The 9031-nt window shown below is 41.5% G+C and overlaps 1 pseudogene; it reads left to right on the top strand.

The window, feature by feature from the left end:
• Positions 1-2348: 2348 nt before the first annotated feature.
• LOC116529625 lies at positions 2349-3878 on the top strand (annotated as a pseudogene).
• Positions 3879-9031: the final 5153 nt, after the last annotated feature.

Raw genomic sequence — 9031 nt, 5'->3', positions numbered from 1 at the left:
TCAAAGTACAGGAAAGAAAGCTCATTCAAAGGAAATTTATCTTAAGATACTGTAAATGATACTAATTTTTTGTCAATTTGAAACATATAAGTTGTGCTATATCCAAAAATGTACTCTTAAGGAATACATGTCATTGCAGAAGTTAGAGCAAGGAAAACAAGAATGGTGAGTGGACAGGACCCAGGCTGATGGGACCTGGTGTCAGGGAAGGAAGGCCGACTCATCCAGGAAGCACCATACGCACCATGCCTATTGCCCACAATACTTTTAGGGGTCCATGAAATGTGTTTTTGTTTTGTCTTGTTTTTGTTTTTTGAGACAGTCTCACTCTGTCGCCCAGGCTGGAGTGCAATGGTGCTATCTCAGCTCACTGCAAACTCCGCCTCCTGGATTCAAGCGATTCTTGTCCTCAGCCTCCCCAGTAGCTGAAACTACAGGCATGTGCCACTATGCCTGGCTAATTTTTAATTTTTGTAATTTTTGTAAAGACGGGGGTCTTGCTATGTTGCCCAAGCTGGTGTCAAACTCCTAAGCTTGTGATCTGCCTGTCCCAGCCTCCCAAAGTGCTGGGATTGTGGTTTGAGCCACCACACCTGGCTGTTTTTATTATTTTTTAATCAGAAGAAACGAATAAACTTTTAGGTCAAAGAAAATGTTTTACTGTATAACAACATATTTTTTATTAACAATGTATACCATACATATATATTTTTGTGCACGTGTATGTGTGTGTTTAGGAAGAGGCCCAGAAAGGAAAATGTCCAGGATCCATGCTGTGGTGGGGATGAATGTATGGTTACTTGTACCTACAAAGGCAAAGTACTAGCTTTGATTTGGGTTGAGATGTTACGTTATTATTTGTTTGTTTTTGAGAAATGCTCTTGCTCTGTTGCCCAGGCTGGAGAGCAGTGGCACAATCATGGCTCACTGCAGCCTTAACCTCCCAGGCTCAATCTATCCTCCTACCTCAGCCTCCCACGTATCTGCCACAGCGTCCAGCTAATTTTTTCTATTTTTTGAAGAGGTGAGGATCTCCCTATGTTGCCCAGGCTGGTCTCAAACTCCTCAAGCAATTCTTCCACCTTGGTGTTCCAAAGTGCTGGAATTACAGGCATGAGCCACCATCAGGCCGGTCCTCTTTCTTTTCTTTTCTTTTCTTTTCTTTTTAGAGACAGGGTCTCACTTCGTCACCCAGGCTGGAGTGCATTGGCACAATCACAGCTCACTTCAGCCTCAAATTTCTGGGTTCAAGCAATCCTTCCAACAGCCTCACAAGTAGCTAGGAATATAGGCTCATGCCAACATATTCAGCTAATTTGTTTTTATTTTTTGTAGAGACAGGATCACTACAAAATGTTGTCCAGGCTGGTCTTGAACTCCTGGACTCAAGCCATCCTCCTCCCTCAGCCTTCTAAAGTGCTAGGCTTATAGGCATGAGCCACTATGCTGGGCCTGGACATGTTAAGAATGTGCCATTGGCCGGGCATGGTGGCTCACACCTGTAATCCCAGCACTTTGGGAGGCCGAGTTAGGTGGATCACTTGAGGTCAGGAGTTTGAGACCAGCCTGGCCAATGTGGTAAAACCCAATCTCTGCTAAAAAAATAATAATTATTATAATTATATATATATAAAAGCCAGGCGTAGTGGTGCACACCTGTAATCCCAGCTACTTGGAAGGCTGAGGCAAGAGAATCACTTGAACCCAGGAGACGGAGGTTGCAGTGAGCTGAGATCATGCTACTGCACTGCAGCCTGAGTGACATAGCAAGACTCCGTCTCAAAAACAAAACAAAACAGAAGAATGTGCTATAAACCAAGGATTATAATCATCTAATTTCATGGGCCTGGGATCCCCCTAAAAAACAAATAGCAAAGATATTGAATGTTGAATTTGTAAATACTTCCAAATAAAATCTTTTAAAAAGTTTTATTTAGAGATTTGAGCTTCCTTCCGTGCACATCAGTTTTTCGATTTTGTGTTTGAAACAGCTACACAAAATTCCTGAGCAAAATTTTAAAATGAAATTGAAATTTTAATGAAAGACTCTAATAGTACTTCCTTTTCTGGCGTGAATGAATGAAATTGCTTGAAATGATGTAAAGGGACTTTGAACTCAATTGAGCTTTGTTGTATCAAGTATTTCGAAATACTCATGACAGAGAACCAAGTTCCAGAGCCAGAGTGAGCAGAGGAAGAGACACAGCCATTGTTGGCTGAGCACAGTGGAGAGTCTGTGGGCCAGCAGCAGCACCAGCAACTGCCAGTGGCCACGGAAGTACCGTGGGAACCGGCAGTGGCCTATGCATGTGGCCCGTGTGCAGTAGCCAGCTCGGGGAGGTGGCATCATGGATGAGGTATTCTCCAAGGAGCTGGACCAGTGGATTAAACAGCTGAACCAGTGAAAACAGCTCTCCAAGTCCCATGTCAAGAGCCTCTGCAAGGAGGCTAAAGAAATCCTGACAAAAGAATCTAATGTGTTTGGTGACCAGTCTGTCTCTGGAGATAAGCATGGGCAATTTCATGATCTCATGGAACTGTTTAGAAAATTACCAGATGGCCAGGTGCAGTGGCTTAAGCCTATAATCCTAGCACTTTGGGAAGCTGATGCGGGCGGATCATTTGAAGTCAGGAGTTCGAGACGAGGCTGGCCAAAATGCTGAAACCCTGTTTCTATTAAAAATACAAAAAGCAGCTGGGCATGGTGGCGGGTGCCTGTAATCCGAGCTACTCAGGAGGCTGAGGCAGGAGAATCACTTGAACCCGAGAGGTGGAGGCTCACTTTAATCCTAGCACTTTCAGAGGTAAGTGGACTGCTTGAGCCCCAGAGTTTGAGACCAGCCTGGGCAATATAGCAAGACCCTGACTGAAAAAAATTAATAGAAAATTATCAGATACAAATTACTTGTTTGCAGAAGATTATATTCACAGAGGATATTATTCAATTGAAATAGTTATGCTGCTCCCAGCTCTTAAGGTTTCTTATCATGAATGCATCACCATTCTTCCAAGGAATCATAAGAGCAGGCAGATCATACAAGTTTATGGTTCCTATGATGAGTGTTTAAGAGAATATGGAAATGCAAATGTTTAGAAATATTTTACAGATTTTTTTTTCAAAGACAGGGCTGCCCAGATTGAGGTGCAGTGGCACAAACATGGCTCATTGCAGCTTCAACCTCCCTGGCCCAAGTGATCCTCTTACTTCAACCTCCCAGGTAGCTGGGACTATAGATGCACACCACCATGCCTAGCTAATTTTTTGTAGAGAAGAATGTTTCACCATGTGCTTAGGCTGGTCTCAAAATCCTGGGCTCAAGTGATGCACCTGCCTTGGTCTCCCGAAGTGCTGGGATTACAGGTGTGAGCCACGGTGCCGGCCTTTACAGATCTTTTGGACCATCTTCCTCTCACTGCCTTGATGGATGGGCAGCTCTTCTGTCTCCATGGTGGCCTGTTGCCATCTGTAGACACACTGCATCACATCAGAACACCAAATCACCTACAGAAAAGTCCCCATGAGGGTCCAATGGGTGACTTGCTATACTCAGATCCAGATGACTGTGGTGGTTGGGGTGTATCTCTTTGAGGAGCTGGTTACACCTTTAGACAAGATATTTCTGAGACATTTAATCATGCCAATGGCCTCAGGTTAGTGTCTGGAGCTCACCAGCTGGTGATGGTGGGATATAACTGGTGTCGTGACTGGAATGTAGTTGCTGACATCTTCAGTACTCCAAACTATTGTTTTTATTGTGGTAAACATGCTGAAATCGTGGAACTTCATAATACTCTAAAACACTTTTTTGCAGTTTGACCCAGTACCTCACAGAGGCAAGCCACATGTTACTCACTGTACCCCAGATTACTTCCTGTAATGAAATGTTAAGCCGGGTGCAGTGGCTCACACCTGTAATCCCAGCACTTTGGGAGGCCAAGGCAGGCAAATCACCTGCGGTCAGGAGTTTGAGACCAGCCTGGCCAACATGATGAAACCCCATCTCTACTAAAAATACAAAAATTAGCCGGGCATGGTGACACATGCCTGTAATCCTAGCTACTGGGGAGGCTAAGGCAGGAGAATTGCTTGAACCCAGGAGGTGGAGGTTACAGTGAGACCGATCGTGCCATTGCACTCCAGCCTGGGAGACAAGAGCAAACCTTCATCTCAAAAAAAAAAAAAAAAAAAAGGAAAAGAAAAAAATTAAACTTGAACAGGATTGCGATGAACTGTATATTGACCTAATGGAAATGGGAAGAGCAACAGTAACTCTAAAGTGTCAGAAAACAGTTAACATTCAAAAAATATGTTTTTACATGGACCAAAAGATGTGCCATATAAAAATACAAAGCTTTTTGTCACCAAGCTGTGATCACTTTAGAATGAACCAGTTCATTGCATGCTGGAGCAACATGGTATTTGCAGGTACTTTTGCTTTCTTTGAGAGACTGCAGATAATAAGATGGAAGCGTTAAAACCTTGTGAATACAATTTAACCCCCATCTAGCTGTAGCTTTACTCAGCATGACTGTACATAAGCGTATCAGAAAACAATCACTGGAGCTTAATGAACATTTAAAAACATAAATGCCAAGCCCTCCCCTCTACTTAAGAGTTTTGAAATTGTTCTGTTTCTTTTCAGGGGTATCATTTAATTTAATTATAAGATTTGCCTGCACTCAGTTTATTCCCTTCTCAAATCTCAGCCCCATGCCGGCCCTCCTTATTGTCAGAACCTCGTGAGTGGTTTTGAACAGGGCTGTTTTTGCCCTTTCCTGTAAATCGATGTTTTATTACACAAGAGCACTGCAGAGTTTTTCATAATAAACTTGCGAACACAGAAAAAAATACTCATGAAACTCTTATTTGCAGTGTTTGTTGTTAAAGCAGGCACCCTAAAGAGTGTAGCCAGCAGGGACAGATCCAGGTTTTGTGAAAGCCAGAGGTTTATATAATTTTGTGTGTGGGGTGGGGAGAGGGGGTGAGGGGGGCTCTTTATGAAAAAGATTGCAAAATTCCAAGTACAAAATCAGGTACTACAGGAGATTGCATTATTGGACCCAATACTTCACCCCTCCTGGGGTCTACATCTTTGCCATATGACTTGGCAGTTTGGGCCACTAAAGGGTCAGCGTATATTTCTAATCTTCTTGCCTCTGGCCTTGGCCATGGAAGTTGCTTTGGCCAATGGGATTGAGTGGAAGTGACAGCATGTTACTTCTGAGTCTGGGTCTTGCTCCCTTGTACCTTGGGCATTCACTGGTGAGCACACTGGTCCCAGGAGGAAGATGGGGGACACGGGGAGCAAAGCTGTCCAGCTGACCCAGGCTAGATAACCTAGCTCCCAGCTGCTGTGGCCTAAAGCCACAACACTGCATCCCAGCTGATCTGCAGATCTATGCCAATAAATACTTCTAAGCCACTGAGTTTGGGGGCCGTATGTTACACAGCAGTACTGTACCAGTAGCTAACAAATGCAGTTCTAAACATGAAGGTTTATTTGTAATGAGAAAATAAATCATAACAGATAAGATTTTAGCAGCTGACAAATAGCTCAAAAGTCACAGAATCCAGAAAAACACATAACGTTTTTATTAATTGCCCATCTGAGATACCTCTATAACATCCTACATGTTGGCTACATTTTCTTTGGTTGCCTCTCCAATATGATAACTTTTAAATTTCATTTTTTTTTTTTTTTTTGTAATTTTGTGTTTCTGCAGAGAGGAGTGAGAGAAGTTTCTCTCTTCCTTCTGGCATGGTTTATTGAAAAATATTTTTAATTGGTAATTTAGTAAAATTTCTTCTAGCATCACAGCTGGCTTTTGGTCATGTTTCAATTTTAAGATTGTTGCCAAAGTTGTGAAAACCTCCAAGTTTCTTTCAGGACATTTTCAATTTCCTTGTGCAACAATTAATTGTAAATCTTCTTTTAATTGATTCTCATTTTCCTGTTTGTCATCAATGCCCTTTCATAGTGGTACATTGTAAGTTTTATGCTTAGTTCAGTAATATGTGTCAACTCAGCAAAAATTTAAATCTTTTTCCATTGTGTCCATGATCTACTCCTTTTTATTATTTATTTATTATTACTATTATTATTTTGAGATAAAGTTTCACTCTTGTTACCCAGGCTGAAATGCAATGGTGCCATCTTGGGTCACCCCAACCTCTGTCTCCCAGGTTCAAGCGATTTTCCTGCCTCAGCCTCCCAAGTAGCTGGGATTACAGGTATGTGCCACCATGTCTGGCTAATTTGTATTTTTAGTGAAGATGGGATTTCTCCATGATGGTCAGGCTGGTCTCGAACTCCTGCCCTCAGGTGATTTGCCCGCCTTGATGGTGTGGGATTACAGGTGTAAGCCACTGCTCCCGGCCTATTATTATTATTTTTAGACAGGATCTCACTTTATCACGCAGGCTGGAGTGCAGTGTCACCAGCATAGCTTACTGTAACCTCAACTCCTGGGCTCAAGTGATCCTTCTGCCTCAGCCTCCAGAGTAGCTGGGACTGCAAGTGCATGCCACCATGCCTGGTTAATTTTTTTTTTGAGATGAGGTCTTTCTGCTATATCTTATGGGGTAGAAAAAAATTTTTTTAATTTAAAAATAAAATAAAATAGGGTTGGGGGGGTCCTTGCTGTGTTGCACAGGCTGGTCTTGAACTCCTGGGCTCAAGCAATCCTCTCACCTTGGCCTCCCAAAGTGCTGAGCTTAGAGGCATTCCTTTTTAGTAATTGGATTACCAAAGACTCCAGAAGGCTATTCATACCTGCTTTGCAAATATATCTGTTCCTCTTACCGAGTTATTGCTTTTGGAATGATCTGAAATTTTTTTGTTATAATTTTCTTCCATTGATTTTCTATTGATTTCTACTGGTTTCATTGTTCATCTTTATGGCATTTATTTTATGCCCTCTCGCGTGCTCTCTCTCTCTCTCTATATATATATATATATAGATATATATTTTATTGCATTTTAGGCTCTGGGGTACATGTAAAGAACATGCAGGATTGTTGCATAGGTACATACATGACAATGTGGTTTGCTGCCTCCCTCCCCATCACCTCTTCTGGCATTTCTCCCGATGTTATCCCTCCCCAACTCCCTACCACCCACTGTCCCTCCCCTAGTCACCCCCAACAGACCTCAGAGTGTGATGCTCCCCTCCCTGTGTCCATGTGTTCTCATTGTTCAACACCCGCCTGTGAGTGAGAACATGCAGTGCTTGATTCTCTGTTCCTGTGTCAGTTTGCTGAGAATGATAGTTTCCAGATTCATCCATGTCCCTACAAAGGACACGAACTCATCGTTTTTTATGGCTGCATAGTATTCCATGGTGTATATGTGCCACATTTTCCCTGTCCAGTCTATCATCGATGGGCATTTGGGTTGGTTCCAACTCTTTGCTATTGTAAACAGTGCTGCAACGAACATACATGTGTATGTGTCCTTATAATAGAACAATTTATAATCCTTTGGATATATACCCAGTAATGAGATTGCTAGGTCAAATGGAATTTCTATTTCTAGGTCCTTGAGGAAATGCCACACTGTCTTCCACAATGGTTTAACTAATTTACACTCCACCAACAGTGTAAAAGTGTTCCTATTTCTCCACAACCTCTCCAGCATCTGTTGTCTCCAGATTTTTTAATGATCGCCATTCTAACTGGCGTGAGATGGCATCTCGATGTAGTTTTGATTTGCATTTCTCTAATGACCAGTGATGATGAGCATTTTTTCATGTTTGTTGGCCTCATATATGTCTTCTTTTGAAAAGTGTCTGTTCATATCCTTTGCCCACTTTTGAATGGGTTTATTTTATTTTATTTTTTCTTGTAAATCTGTTTTAGTTCTTTGTAGATTTTGGATGTAAGTCCTTTGTCAGATGAGTAGATTGCAAAAAAATTTTTCCCATTCTGTTGGTTACTGGTTCACTCTAATGATTGTTTCTTTTGCTGTGCAGAAGCTCTGGAGTTTAATTAGATTCCATTTGTCTATTTTGGCTTTTGTTACCAATGCTTTTGGTGTTTTAGTCATGAAATCCTTGCCTATGCCTATGTCCTGAATGGTTTTGCCTAGGTTTTCTTCTAGGATTTTTATGGTGTTAGTTCTTATGTTTAAGTCTTTAATCCATCTGGAGTTAATTTTAGTGCAAGGTGTCAAGAAGGGGTCCACTTTCTGCTTTCTGCACACTGCTAGCCAGTTTTCCCAACACCATTTATTAAACAGGGAATCCTTTCCCCATTGCTTGTTTTTGTCAGGTCTGTCAAAGATCAGATGGTTGTAGATGTGTTGTGTTGCCTCCGAGGCCTCTGTTTCTGTTCCATTGGTCTACATGTCTGTTTTGGTACCAGTACCATGCTGTTTTGATTACTGTAGCCTTGTAGTATAGTTTGAAGTCAGGTAGCATGATGCCTCCAGCTTTGTTCTTTTTGCTTAGAATTGACTTGTCTATGTGGGCTCTCTTTTGGTTCCATATGAAGTTTAAGGTGTTTTTTTAGAGTTCTGTGAAGAAGGTCATTGGTATCTTGATGGGCATAGCGTTGAACCTATAAATTACTTTGAGCAGTATGGCCATTTTCATGATATTGATTCTTCCTAACCATGAGCATGGAATGTTTCTCCATCTGTTTTTGTCCTCCCTTATTTTTTTTGAGCAGTGGTTCGTAGTTCTCCTTGAAGAGGTCCTTTACATCCTTTGTTACTTGTGTTCCTAGGTATTTTATTCTCTTTGTAGCAATTGTGAATGGCAGTTCATTCTTGATTTGGCTCTCTTTAAGTCTGTTATTGGTGTATAGGAATGCTTGTGATTTTTGCACATTGATTTTGTATCCTGAGACTTTGCTGAAGTTGCTTATCCGTTTCAGGAGATTTTGGGCTGAGACGATAGGGTCTTCTAAATATACAATCATGTCGTCTGCAAATAGAGACAATCTGACTTCCATCTTTCCTAATTGAATACCCTTTATTTCTTTTTTTTCTTCTTCTTCTTTTTTTTTTTTTTTTTTTTTTTTTTTTTTTTT

This window comes from Sapajus apella, unplaced genomic scaffold, assembly GCF_009761245.1.
Source record: "Sapajus apella isolate SASKATOON/1434 unplaced genomic scaffold, GSC_monkey_1.0 scaffold62, whole genome shotgun sequence".
In the NCBI taxonomy this organism is placed as follows: domain Eukaryota; kingdom Metazoa; phylum Chordata; class Mammalia; order Primates; family Cebidae; genus Sapajus; species Sapajus apella.
The sequence above is the reverse complement of the archived record's forward strand: the minus strand, read 5'-3'. Positions and strand labels throughout refer to the sequence as shown.